Genomic DNA, 14998 nt, shown 5'->3' with positions numbered 1-14998 from the left:
ATTCTAAGTTTCCATCAGACGCCAATAGCGGTCGTGCGGGATCTGGCGGAACCACTGAGCCATGCCCACAGTGACTCAGTACCATGAGCGCCCTCTGCTGTTGCATTATAGAGCGGCCAGCAGCAGTGACACAGCCCGTTTGTACTTGAGGTCACTTACCAACTTCACTATGACACCATCATTCGTGCTTAGTACAGAGACCCACATCGATGTTGCTACTGTGTTCATTGGACTCTATTTGTTGCTACATTGTTTGCGATGAGTCTTCGTTTACTTGGAGAAATACAAGTTAAATAAATCTTCTATTTGTTGTGTTAACTTGTACGCTATCCATTTCTTCTCCTGTCCAGCTTCCATACGACAACTGCCCCATCATTCTGCAGTCCATATCTCCTTACCATTGTGTTCGAAGTCGCACACTACAGTTAAGACACAAGAACACTTCAGTGAAGTGCAGCAAGACCCGCAGAAGCTGGACGACTGGTGTTGGGATTGGCTGACGACTCTGAAATTAAGTAAACGTAATCTGTTTTGCATTAAAAGACGAAGAAATCCACTACCGTTTTATCATGCTGTCGGTGAGAAATCGCTGGAAACAGTAACCTCAATAAAATACCTAAGAGTAACCATCCGGAGCGACCTAGAGTTGGGTAACCACATAAGTGTAGGAAAAGCGGATGCCAAGCGAAGATTCGTTAAGAGAATATTAAGGAATTGTGATTTGTTCAAAGAAGAGGTAGTTTACATGACACGTGTCAAACCGGCTGTTCAGTATTACTTTTCAGTCTGGACCTTTTATCACGTTGGATTAATAAAACAGATAGAGAAAATCCAAGGAAGAACGCCGCGTTTCGTCACGGGGTCGATCAGTCGGCGCGAGGGAGTTACAGAGAGGCTAAACAAACCCCAGTGGCAGGCATTACAAGAGAGGTGCTGTTGGTCACGGAGAGGTTTGATGTTGGGATTCCAAGATCTGTACGCTCGGAGAAGAGTCAGACAAAGTATTACTTCATTCCACCTACGTCTCGTGAGATGACTATATCTACAAAATCAGAGAAGTTAGAGTTCATACCTTCTTTTCATGTACCATTTACGAATGGAACAGGGGGAGGGTAAACAATAGATTCTCTGACAGCGTAAGGTAGCTTTGGATTGTAGAGGTATATACATCAGTACAAAAAAGCAGCAAATTTTAAAGGAACGAACACAACAATCGTTTTCTTTACGCTACTCGTCTACCTCTGTTCTCCTCTCTTTATTTCATTGTATTATCACGGACAGAGACAAAGAACATCCAGGGATGTGCTACTGTACACCCGTTACACTACATTCTCCATATTTAGTTGGTTGTCAAATACAGCTTCAGGGACTGACTTGTTTCAGTTTCGGTAAGTGTGCATTTCGGTATGTAAGTATAAGGGCTATTTCTTGTTCAACCCCCGATCAATCGCAATATTAAAACGACGGTGAATGCCTGACGAAGCTTTGCCCGTCGATTGCGTCACGTCGCTCTTTTTAGTTCTGAGCACGCAGTGAGCACGTTAGAACCTCTCGAAGAACAGTGTCTCCCGCCAAGTGTGAAGTGCCTATACACATACCGTAAAGTACCTGTCAAGCGTTTCCTTCTTCGTAATAATTCTCGGTCGCATACAGCCGGTGCAACGAAGACGCCCCTGCAATGTTTTCGACGGGAAGTGTCTGGCCACCTATCACACAGCCCATTTTCAAATCTTCGCACACATGGACACCAGCATTTCGGCACAAATAACGAGCTGCAGAAGCGTGTGCACAACAAGCGGAAATCATAGGTGAAAGTCTATGGCGTCGATGTTATTGGAAAGTTGGTACCACGCTACGACAAATGTGTAAGTTGAAGCAGCGACTATGTGAATGAGTACATGAGTTGAAGACAGGCACAACGAAACGGCCGGTCGGTCGGAGCTGCAGCTGGTAGCGGTCATGTGTGCATGAGGTGTAATTTCTTGTATGAAAGTGTTTTTTTTTTTCTGAAGAAGAATTTGGCCGATGGCTATAATGTGTAACAGTCTTTACGTTTGTCTGCATGTCTGCAACTCAACAGGCTGTATATTCGATTTGGATAGTGGTTTTTGTTTATATGTACACTTTTTGTATCCTTTGTGACTGTCAGAGACAAGGTGTACATTGTAAACATGTTCAAACTGAAAATCTTACATAAGACTTAATTGTGAAAACATTCTGCGGGAGTAAGAGTCTAGATATGTATACATCCTAGTATGCAGCGAGTTTTGACACAACAATCAGAGGACTACTTACGGAAGGTTGACTGGTGAACTGGCATGGATGGCGAATTTGTATTGGTGGACATATAGATTGTTATCCGGTACATTGTGGGCTGCAAAAATAAAGGAGAAAGTGTATTTAAAAACTACGCATCCTAGATTAATTTTCCACCCAATATTGTAAAAGCTGCGACATTAGAACAGTACAGAGACAAGTTTATTAACGGGTCTCTTTCCGTGGCACAACATCTACATCTACATCTACATCCATACTTCGCAAGCCACATGACGGTGTGTGGCGGAGGGTACCTTGAGTACCTCTATCGGTTCTCCCTTCTATTACAGTCTCGTACTGTTCGTGGAAAGAAGGATTGTCGGTATGCCTCTGTTCAAATGGTTCAAATGGCTCTGAGCACTATGGGACTTAACATCTATGGTCATCAGTCCCCTAGAACTTAGAACTACTTAAACCTAACTAACCTAAGGACATCACACAACACCCAGTCATCACGAGGCATATGCCTCTGTGTGGGCTCTAATCTCTCTGATTTTATCCTCATGGTCTCTTCCAGAGATATACGTAGGAGAGAGCAATATACTGCTTGACTCCTCGGTGAAGGTATGTTCTCGAAACTTCAACAAAAGCCCGTACCGAGCTACTGAGCGTCTCTCCTGCAGAGTCTTCGACTGGAGTTTATCTGTCATCTCCGTAACGCTTTCGCGATTAATAAATGATCCTGTAACGAAGTGCGCTGCTCTCCGTTGGATCTTCTCTATCTCTTCGATCAACCCTATCTGGTACGGATCCCACACTGCTGAGCAGTATTCAAGCAGTGGGCGAACAAGCGTACTGTATCCTACTTCCTTTGTTTTCGGATTGCATTTCCTTAGGATTCTTCCGATGAATCTCAGTCTGACATTTGCTTTATCGACGATCAACTTTATATGATCATTCCTTTTTAAATCACTCCTAATGCCTACCCTCAGACAATTTACGGAATTAACTGCTTCCAATTGCTGACCTGCTATATTGTAGTTAAATTATAAGGGATCTTTCTTTCTATGTATTCGCAGCACATTACACTTGTCTACATTGAGATTCAATTGCCATTCCCTGCACCATGCGTCAATTTGCTGCAGATCCTCCTGCATTTCAGTACAATTTTCCATTGTTACAACCTCTCGATATACCACAGCATCATCCGCAAAAAGCCTCAGTGAACTTCCGATGTCATCCACTGACTGCCAGGTTAATATCGTGGAGTAATAGGAAAGCAGTTTATAGAATGAACTGATTTCAGTACTAAGCACAATGCTCAGAACTGTATACAATCGTCGACCACCAACACTTCAACCAACAAGGAGACGGTACGCGCTTTTACCACATCTTCATACCATCCCTTTCAAGAGGTCAACTGCAGCGGCATTATTTAACAATGATCATAACTGGTGGAATGGGTTTGTTGGCTGCCTCGTAACGCGCAAGCAATTCCGCACATAAAGCTCTTCGTTGCTCTCTATGGTCTTCTGTTAGGCATCGGCGAACGCAGTGGGCATACAACTTTAAGTATCTAAACTGGTGGACGAGTGTGTCAGAACTACCAAAAGAGACGGCCAGTTGTGCTGCCAAGTGTTTGATTGTGAGTCGGTGATCGTCTCGAATGAGGCTGCCCACACGTTCCAACATTGCAGGAGTCACAGCTGTCCAGGCCCCCACCGGCAGGATAGTGGACAGGTTTGCACGGCCTTGCTGCGATGATGACAGATGCCTCACCCAACGGGTCACCACGCTTTTGTTCACTGCCAGATCTCTGTCGACATTCAGCAAGCGCTTTTGAATATCTATGATGCTCTGATTTTCTGGCAAAAGAAACTCAATGACCGCTCTCTGTTTGGAACGCAGCTTCATTACAGAGGCTGTTTTGAAGGCTGCTATAGTACACACACATCGGAACTTCAAGAAGCTACAGGGGCTGAAGCGGGAATATTGCAAGATGTCCCACAACAAGGACCCCATTTTTTCAAACGAAACTGTCCGAAAAAAAAGTGCTGTATTACTTATTGAACCCCCCTCCCCCCCCCCCCCTCCCGTATATTACGCAAAGGCAAAACAGTGTAATTTTCGCAGTGGAATTGACAAAACCTAGCTGACTGCGAGCGCTAGGCAGGTGTACAGCGCGAACTCTTCCCTCTTCTCAGACTCTAGTAACCTTATTTGCTCGAGCTGTCCTGTAGCGGAGTAAGCACTTTAGAGATCCACGTACGCCAACCCGTATCTATGCTTCCCTAAATCCGTGGACTTTCCTAAGCAGATTATGACTAATGCGGTTATCATTGCTTTCAAAAGAACACCGGCTTATTTCCTTCGCTGATCTTGTCTGACCCAAGATTATCCTTCGTCTCTGACTGTCAATGAGACATTAAATTCTCGTTTTCCTTCTTCCATGGATTTCATTATTTTACGCACAGTACTACGAGTACTGTACGTCCGTGAACTGTACAGTAAGATTGCAGGGCTTCATTCCTTTGTTCCCATAAAAATGAGTGTACTAATTGCTGAAAGTTAGTACACTGAAGAGCCAAATAAAGTGGTACACCTGCCTAATATCGTGGAGTGCTCCCGCGAGCACACAGAAGTGCCGCAACACGACGTGGCATGGACTCGACTAATGTTTGAAGAAGCGCTGGAGGGAACTGATTCCATGAATCCTGCAGGGCTGTCGATAAAACCGTAAGAGTTTCAGGGGGTGAGATCTCTTCTGAATACCACGTTCCAAAGGATCCCAGATATGCTCAATAATGTTTATGTCCGGGGAAAAAATGGCTCTGAGCACTATGGGACTTAACATCTGTGGTCATCAGTCCCCTAGAACTCAGAACTACTTAAACCTAACTAACCTAATGACATCACACACATCCATGCCCGAGGCAGGATTCGAACCTGCGACCGTAGCGGTCACGCGGTTCCAGACTGAAGCGCCTAGAACCGCACGGCCACAACGGCCGGCTATGTCCGGGGAGTTTGGTGGCCAGCGGGAGCACGTAAACTCAGAAGAGATTCCCTGGAGCCACTCTGTAGCAATTCTCGACGTGTGGGGTGTCGCATTGTCCTCCTCAAGTCCGTCGGAATGCACAATGGCCATGAATGGACGCAACTGATGAGACAGGATGCTTACGTACGTGTCAACTGTCAGAGTCTTGCCTAGACTTGTCAGGGGTCCCGTATCACTCCAGCTGCACGCACGCCACATCATCACAGTGCGTCTATCGGCATGAACAATCCCCTGATGACATGCAGGGTAAATGGATTCATGAGGTTGTCTCCATACCCGTACACGGTCATCCGCTCGATAAAATTTCAAACGAGATTCGTCCGACCAGGTGACATGTTTCCAGTCATCAACAGACCAATTTCAGTGTTGACGGGCCCAGACGAGAAGTAAAGCTTGGTCTCGTGTTGTCATCAAGGTTACACAAATGAGCCTTCGGTTACGAAAGCCCATATCGATGATGTTTCGTTAAATGGATCACACGCTGACGTTGCTGGCCCAGCATTGAAGTCGACAGCAATTTGTTGAAGGATTGCACTTGTTGCATTTGTATCACGTTGAAAGATCATCTTCAGTCGTCGTTGGTCCCATTTTTGCAGGATCTTTTTCCGGCCGCAGCGGTGTAGGAAATCTGATGTTTTACCGGATTCCTGATATTCACGCTACACCCGTGAAGTGGTCGTACGGGAAAATCCCCATTTCGCCGCTGTCTCGGAGAAGCTGTGTCCCATCGCTCTTGCGCCGACTAGATCACCACGTTCAAACTCATTTAGATCTTGATAACCTGCCATTGTAGCAGCAGTAACCGATTTAACAACTGCGCCAGACACTTGTTGTTTATACAGCCGTTGCCGACCGCAGCGCCGTGTTCTGCCTGCTTACACTTCGTACTTGAATACGCACGCCTATACTAGTTTGGCGCTTCGGTGCATATCAAGCTGTTTTTAGCGAGGTCGGGTTATTTATGGAGAGACTGAGAAGAATTTTGTCAGCAGAAAGAAAGCAGGGATTAACACACCATCGTCTACGAAACCTAAATATGTACCTATAGTGCACAAGTCACCTTATGGAGTGTTGCGGAGGATATTTTGTGTACCACTCTCACTGGCCCTCTTTTCTGTTCCAGTCGCGAATGGTCCGTGAGAAGAAAGATTGTTGGCAGGCCCCCATATAAGGTCAGACTTCTCTAATCTTATCTTCGTCGTCCCTCGCCAAATATAAGTAGGAAGAAGCAATATTCTTGACTCTTGTAGGAACGTACGCTCTCTGAACTTTCACAGTAAATCACACCCTGGTAGATGTCGCCTCTCTTGTAGCGTCTGATATTGCACTTGGTGACCATCTCCGTGACGATTCTGCGCTTGCTAAACTACTGATCTAAGGGCTTCCTTTGTGGATGGACTACACGTCTACATCTACATCTACATTTATACTCCGCAAGCCACCCAACGGTGTGTGGCGGAGGGCACTTTACGTGCCACTGTCATTACCTCCCTTTCCTGTTCCAGTCGCGTATGGTTCGCGGGAAGAACGACTGTCTGAAAGCCTCCGTGCGCGCTCTAATCCCTCCAATTTTACATTCGTGATCTCCTCGGGAGGTATAAGTAGGGGGAAGCAATATATTCGATACCTCATCCAGAAACGCACCCTCTCGAAACCTGGCGAGCAACCTACACCGCGATGCAGAGCGCCTCTCTTGCAGAGTCTGCCACTTGAGAACTTTACCAATGAAACTCACTGTCACTTTAAATAGTTCCTTACACATAGTTCTAGATATTTAGTGGATGTAATTACTTCGAATGACTGTTATGAAATTGTGAAATCATACAGTATTGAATCTTTATGCCTATTTATGTGGAGTACTTTAAATTTGTTTATGTCGAGAGCAAACCGCCGATTCCTGTACCAAGTATCGATCCGCTAAAAACTCCTGATCTTCATTGAATTTTCTAGCGTCGCTACAATTCTGTTTATAGCAGCATCAACCTGGAAAAGTCTCACGGAACGCCCAAAGCTATGCACTTCTTCATTTATATATTGCTAAAAGTAGTGGACCCAAAACACTCCTTGTGGTGCGCACAACGTTACTTTCAGGTCTGAAGATTTTTTTCCGTTAAGAATAATATGCTGTAATCTGTATGCGATGAACTCCTAAACCCAGTTACATAAATAACCTAGTACTCCATCTAAATTCACCACTCTCTAGGGACTGCATTCTTGTAGTTTTTCCAGACTTTTTCTTCTCCTACAGCAAGATGGCTATGTGTCAAGTAATACAGATTCGTTTCTAATTCTGTAACACACCTGGCATGTATTTTGTTTAAATTGTCAATATATCGATGTATTTGAAATTTGTTTTCTGTTACTGGTCTGTAGTTTTCCCCTGCCCCTCCATTCATTACGTTATTAATTCCGGGAATTGAAACATCTGCAGTAGGCAAGCGGGTCTGCTGTGTTCACGGTCTGTGGACAGAAGATTGGCAGGTGATATTAGCTTTAAATGCTAACAGGGAAACAATGATAGGCAGTGCATCTGATTTCTGTAAACGCACGGTTTGAGCACTGGAGAGTTTTGAAGACTGAGACGAGTACGCGTTCTACATTACGTCAATAAACCCAACATGAGTAGCACAATGCGCTTTCTAAGTTACAAACGGGCTTCGAACGGCGTACCTCCTATATCAATGCAGAGCCTGCATCGGCGATGTTGGTCCTCAAGCACATGAGCCAACAGGTACGGTAATCTTTGAAGTATTTCAGTCGCTCCGTGCACTTCAGCAATAATGTCCTCCGCTGACGTTAAAGGCATGCCATACATCATACTCTTCACACCATCCCACAGAAAATAGTCGAGAAGTGCCTAACCTGGCGACTGTGCTGACCATGGAACTGGTCCATCCCTACAAATCAATCGATTGGGACATGCGATGTTGATATGATTCCACTGATCGACATCAAAACGTGCTGGGGCTCCAGCATATTGCAGTCCGAACATTTAGTGGCACTACGTCCAATGAAGTCAGGAAAACATATCTAATGAATGTGAGGTAGATCGGTCCTATTAGTCTGATGGCAGTAGATGTGACCCATTGATATGGTCACCAATTATCCTGGCTCAGATGTTAATACCGACCCTGTGTTGGCGACTTTCAATCACCTGCGCACGTGATTCCCGTCCGCCCAAACACGTATGTTGTGCAAGTTTAATATGCCATATCAAGTAAACGTGAATTCATCCGTGAGTAGCACCAAGCTCGGCAATTGTGGCTGCAGTATGCACTGTTGTAAATACCACTGCGCAAACTGTACCTGTCGTTCGTAGTCCTCCTCCCCTAATGCCTGGACTTTCTGCAAATGGTATCAATGGAGCCGGTGTTTACGGACAACACGATATGTGGCATTTTTATCCGTCTGAGCGCCTGTGCCACCTGCCGATAGCTGGTGGCTGGGTCCTCTTCGAACATTGTCAGCACGTCCCCCTTCAAGTGGAGTGTTCCAGCCGAGCGTGGACGACCCGTATCACGTTTCGGTACCTAACAGATGACAAACAGTAGACTGGGGAGAGTATTCACACGTGCCAAGCACTAAGTGTTACTACTTTACTGTACAACGGACCACCTCTGGCACACAATATCTATGTGCAACTTTCCTGCTTCGCCAACGTAGAATGATGTGGGTTACGTCTGTTTGGAAAACGTTTCGCACATAATCTCGCAGCAGCTCTCCCACTGCAGTCCGCTTCGCCGTATCTAAGCACTATGTCGATTATTTCCGTAACTGTACAATGGCACATGTCGCACATCTCTCAACAACGTTACTGCACTGGCAGAACACACAAGATCCGCAGTAAAATGTGCAAACTGTAATGTGGAGGAATGTAAGTTACGATCGGTCGCGAAACGGGAACTACAGTGAAAACCAAAAAAATTTTATTTGCAACAGTTAGGTACACCTTCCACCTACTTCTCTACATAGTCGCCGCTCCAACTTCGAGTTTTGTCGTAGTATCAACTTTCCAATGTCCTCGTCATAGAAAGCGTGCGCTAATGACCATAGCAGTTTTGCGCCCTAAAACCAAAATAGAAAGCGTGCTTTCGGCCAGGTCTGCAGCTCGTTGTCTGTCGAAAAATTTTGTCTTCATGGCCAGCGGTTTTTGTGAGCAGAAATGATACTCAGGGGGAGCCAATTACGGACTGTATTGTGGGTGATCAAACACTTCTCATCGGAAACGCTGCAGGAGCGTCTTCATTGCCTCTGCAGTGTGCGGCCGAGAATTGGCTTGAAGAAGGAACTGCTCGACAGTTGTGTTATGTGGACTGCATGACACAGGCGAAATCTCTAACCGGGCCCTCATGCTTGGCGGGAGACGCTATTCCCTACGCATCTTTACGTGCTCACTGTTCACTCAAAACTGAAAAGACACGATTGACGGGCATACTAGAGACACTGACCAACACATATGTGCGAAGCTTTACCGGATTTTCCCAGTGGTTTCCATTTCGCGGCCGATCGTAACTTACTTTCTGGACAGCCCTCGTAGCTCATTCACAGGACTGTTGTTGGGATCAGGTCGTCCACATGCAGTACACAGATGGCTACAGGGTTGCATTCAGACAGCAAAGCAAATTGGAACAAACCGCCATTAAAGTTTGTTCTCGGACATCAACGCTCTCCAGTGCGCAAGCCATGCGTTTACGGATATGGGTTCCCTCTTGAAAATCGATCAGTTCGTCTTCTCGCACAACCCACTAAGCGCTATCGGCGTTTTTCTTTTTTTTTTCTTTTTTTTTCCTGTGTGGGTCACCCTGTATTGGCCTGATGACGTCTGCCAACACAGCACCCACAGGACAATACAGTGAACGTTTTCTGCATATCCTGCACAGACACAACTGGTTTCGGAAAGAGCAGAAGGCTGCGCACTGTAACAGAGAGACGTGATACGCTTCAGATTAAATCTGAGTAACACCGCTTCAGGATACGTTTTCTTGGTAGGAAGGGTAATGGGGAGGGGAAGGCGGATGGCTGAAACGCGAATGCTTATTGCATCTGCGTTTTCGTATTTTTCTAATTATCTTTGAATTATAAAGCAACTTATTATATAATATTAAACAGTTTCTGAGAAACTCTGAACCAGTGAATAATGATGGCGCATAAGACGTGAGATGTTCGCAACGAAGCGCACTGTACATGAACGGAGACGAAAATTTCATTAGCTGCCTAATTTTCGCGAGTCGTGTCTCGCTGAGTCTAGACAAGGGCTAATTAAGCGAGAGTAGAGTGGAGAGGGGACAGGATCTTGCCCTGGCTGCGGTGTGAGAATGGCAGCGCAGGAGGACCCGACTTGGAGACACTTGGTCGCAGGCGCCGACGTAACGCGCTTAGCTGCTCTCCTTCTGCGGTTTAATTACCGCCTTGACTGACAAATTTCTGCCATCACCAGGTTTAATAAACTCCCGCCTCAAGGCTCTAGCACAAAGGCGGAGCCCCGAAAGAAACTTCAAACACGGAACGAGTCCTGTATCTCTTGTTCCTCTAGGAGCAAAGTATAAACATCACCCTTCACACCTCTCAAAATAATATCATCCCATTCGACGAAATAGCACTATTGTGACTTATCGGTCTTTATAATATAGACTTACGGCAAAAAATAGCACCCCAAAACATAATTAATGTATATTAATGAAATAACGGGAATGCATTGTCTAGGTAACATGTTCGGGTGATAAACATTGCAGGAACACAGCTTAACATGAGCACAGGGCAAGCCACTGCCAATGTGAAATGCTAGTACATTAATAACCGGTGCAGCCACCAGAATGTTTAATGCACACATGGAAACGTCATGAATTGTGTTGTACAGGATGTCAATATGAAAGATGGTTCAAATGGTTCAAATGGCTCTGAGCACTATGGGACTTAACTGCTGTGGTTATCAGTCCCCTAGAACTTAGAACTACGTAAACCTAACTAACCTAAGGACATCACACACATCCATGCCCGAGGCAGCATTCGAACCTGCGACCGTAGCAGTCGCACGGTTCCGGACTGCGCGCCTAGAACATGAAAGATGGAGTTCCATGCCTGTTGCCCCTGGTCAGTCAATACATGATGGTATTTGCGGATGACGCTGGAGTTGTCGTCCGATGATGGCTCATGTGTACACTATTGGTGACAGATCTGGTAATCCAGAAAGCCAAGGCAACACGTCGACACTCTGTAGAGCATATTGCGTTACAACAGTTGTAGGTATGCGAGCGTTATCCTGTTGGAAATCTCCCTCTGGAATGCTGTTCATGAATGGAAGCATGGCAGTTCGAATCAAGAGTGCGTGGAATAAACACGAGAGTGTTCTTGCTGTCATACGAAATTGACCTCAGACCGTTACTTCAGGACTAGGTCCAGAGTGTCTCCCATGCAGACAGGTTGGTTGCAGGCCCTCAAGTAGCCTACTTCTAACCAACACATGGCCATCACTGAAACCGAGGCGAAACCAGCTTTAATCAGAAAACACAACAGACCTCCACACTGCCCTCCAATGAGCTCTCGTTTGTCGCTACTGAATTCGCAGATGGCGGTGATCTGCGTCAGTGGAATGCACGCTACAGGTATTCTGGCTCGGAGTAGTCCTTGAAGTAAACATTTTTAACAGTTCGTTGTGTTATTGTGTTGCCAACTACTGCTCAAATTGCTGCTGCAGACGCAATACGATGCGCCAGAGCCATACGCTTAACGCGATGGTCTTTCCTCTCGGTAATGCCACGCGGAGCCCGGTCTGCTTGTGACCATACATTCTCGTGACCATCTCTGCCAGCAGTCATGTACAGTAGCTACAGTGCTGCCAAGTCTTTCTGCAATGTCGCAGAAGAAACATCCAGCTTCTCGTAGCCCTATTACACGACCTCTATCAAAGTCGGTGACGTGTTGATAATGTCTTCTTTGCCGTCTTAAGGCATCACGTCCAGATTCAAAGATATCTAACGCTCACGACCTGTACTGCGGGTATTTAAAGCAAACCTGATTAGCATCTGCACAGTGGCGTGCTACCGCCGCCACTCTCACGCGAATGGCGCAAAATGTAAACACACGTCATATTTGATAGGTAGAAACACGCCTACCAGCCTTCGTTTATGGCGCACAACTGCTTCTTGCTGCTGCGACTTTTTTTCCACCAGTGTATGATCAACCGCCAGTTTTTCGATTATCTTTGTTCTACTTTTTTTGAGGAAAATCATCACCTGTTGTGGTCTTGAGTCCGAAACCTGGTCTGATGCATTTCTGCACCGAAATCTATCCCCTGCAAGGCTCTTCATCTCTGATTAACTACTGCAAGCTACATCCACTTATGTGACCTGAGTTTGTCCTGGCGTAAACAACTTTCAAATAACTTCCGGAAATTCAGCCAGGTAACAGTTTCAGCGACCGTCGATATTTCGGCGAAATATCGGCGGTCGCTGAAAGCGTTTCGTGGCTAAATTCCCGGAAGTTATTTGAAAATGCATCCACTTGAATCTGCTTACTGCTTTCAAGCCTTGGTTTCGCTGCCTATGCTTGGATGGTTACTCCCATTAAGGCCAGGTTCTCATTCAAATGAACAAAAAATAGGCAAAGTTTGCAAAGTTCTCTTGAGACAGTAAAAAGACATACAAAGGATCTGTTTGGGGATTATAATTGATCATTGTATTGTATTGTATTGTATTGTATTGTATTGTATTGTATTGTTTCTTTGAAGTAGATACCTTAGGGGTTGCGAAGCAACTCAAATCGCTTGATACGGGCAAGTCTTCAGGTCCAGATTGTATACCGATTAGGTGCCTTTCAGATTACGCTGATACAATAGCTCCCTACTTAGCACTCATATAGAACCGCTCGCTCACCGATAGATCTGTACCTATAGATTGGAAAACTGCGCAGGTCGCACCAGTGTTTAAGAAGGGTAATAGGAGTAATCCATCTAACTACATACCTATATCATTGACGTCGGTTTGCAGTAGGGTTTTGGAGCATATACTGTATTCAAACGTTATGAATCACCTCGAAGGGAACGATCTATTGATACGTAATCAGCATGGTTTCAGAAAACATCGTTCAGCTAGCTCTTTATTCGCACGAAGTAATGGCCGCTATCGACAGGGGATCTCAAGTTGATTCCGTATTTCTAGATTTCCGGAAAGCTTTTGACACCGTTCCTCACAAGCGACTTCTAATCAAGCTCTGTGGTATCGTCTCAGTTGTGCGACTGGATTCGTGATTTCCTGTCAGGAAGGTCGCAGTTCGTAGTAATAGACGGCAAATCATCGAGTAAAACTGAAGTGATATCAGGTGTTCCCCAGTGAAGCGTCCTGGAACCTCTGCTGTTCCTGATCTATATAAATGACCTGGGTGACAATCTGAGCAGTTCTCTTAGGTTGTTCGCAGATGATGCTGTAATTTACCGTCTAGTAAGGTCATCCGAAGACCAGTATCAGTTGCAAAGCGATTTAGAAAAGATTGCTGTATGGTGTGGCAGGTGGCAGTTGACGCTAAATAACAAAAAGTGTGAGGTGATCCACATAAGTTCCAAAAGAAATCCGTTGGAATTCGATTACTCGATAAATAGTACAATTCTCAAGGCTGTCAATTCAACTAAGTACCTGGGTGTAAAAATTACGAACAACTTCAGTTGGAAAGACCACATAGATAATATTGTGGGGAAGGCGAGCCAAAGGTTGCGTTTCATTGGCAGGACACTTAGAAGATGCAACAAGTCCACTAAAGAGACAGCTTACACTACACTCGTTCGTCCTCTGTTAGAATATTGCTGCGCGGTGTGGAATCCTTACCAGGTGGGATTGACGGAGGACATCGAGAGGGTGCAAAAAAGGGTAGCTCGTTTTGTATTATCACGTAGTAGGGGAGAGAGAGTGGCAGATATGATACGCGAATTGGGATGGAAGTCATTACAGCAAAGACGTTTTTCGTGCGGCGAGATCTATTTACGAAATTTCAGTCACCAACTTTCTCTTCCGAATGCGAAAATATTTTGTTGAGCCCAACCTACATAGGTAGGAATGATCATCAAAATAAAATAAGAGAAATCAGAGCTCGAACAGAAAGGTTTAGGTGTTCGTTTCTCCCGCGCGCTGTTCGGGAGTGGAATGGTAGAGACACAGTATGATTGTGGTTCGACGAACCCTCTGCCAAGTACTTAAATGTGAATTGCAGAGTAGTCATGTAGATGTAGATGTATTGTGTGGTAACCGGGGGCCTAGAAATGACGGAGAGGCTCCGTCCCCGCCGCAGCCGCAGTGGTCCACAACCCCACGACGACTACCGAAGTGCGGTTAGGCCTCCGGTGGACCCCCTCAAGGAACGTCTCACACCAGACGAGTGTAACCCCTATGTTTGCGTGGTAGAGTAATGGTGGTGTACACGTACGTGGAGAACTTGTTTGCGCATCAATCGCCGACCTAGTGTAGCTGAGGCAGAAAAAGTGAACCCACCCCGCATTCGTCGAGGCAGATGGAAAACCGCCTAAAAACCATCCACAGACTGTCCGGCTCACCGGACCTCGACATAAATCCGCCTGGCGGTCTCGTGCTGGGAACCAGGCGCTCCTTCCCAAACCGGAAAGCCGTGCGTTAGACCGCACTGCTAACCGGGCGGGTATGATTGATCATACTTTGAACTTTATTTTCGATGTTCAGTCCT

The sequence above is a fragment of the Schistocerca nitens genome, chromosome 1, assembly GCF_023898315.1.
Source record: "Schistocerca nitens isolate TAMUIC-IGC-003100 chromosome 1, iqSchNite1.1, whole genome shotgun sequence".
NCBI classification, from domain to species: domain Eukaryota; kingdom Metazoa; phylum Arthropoda; class Insecta; order Orthoptera; family Acrididae; genus Schistocerca; species Schistocerca nitens.
The sequence above is the reverse complement of the archived record's forward strand: the minus strand, read 5'-3'. Positions refer to the sequence as shown.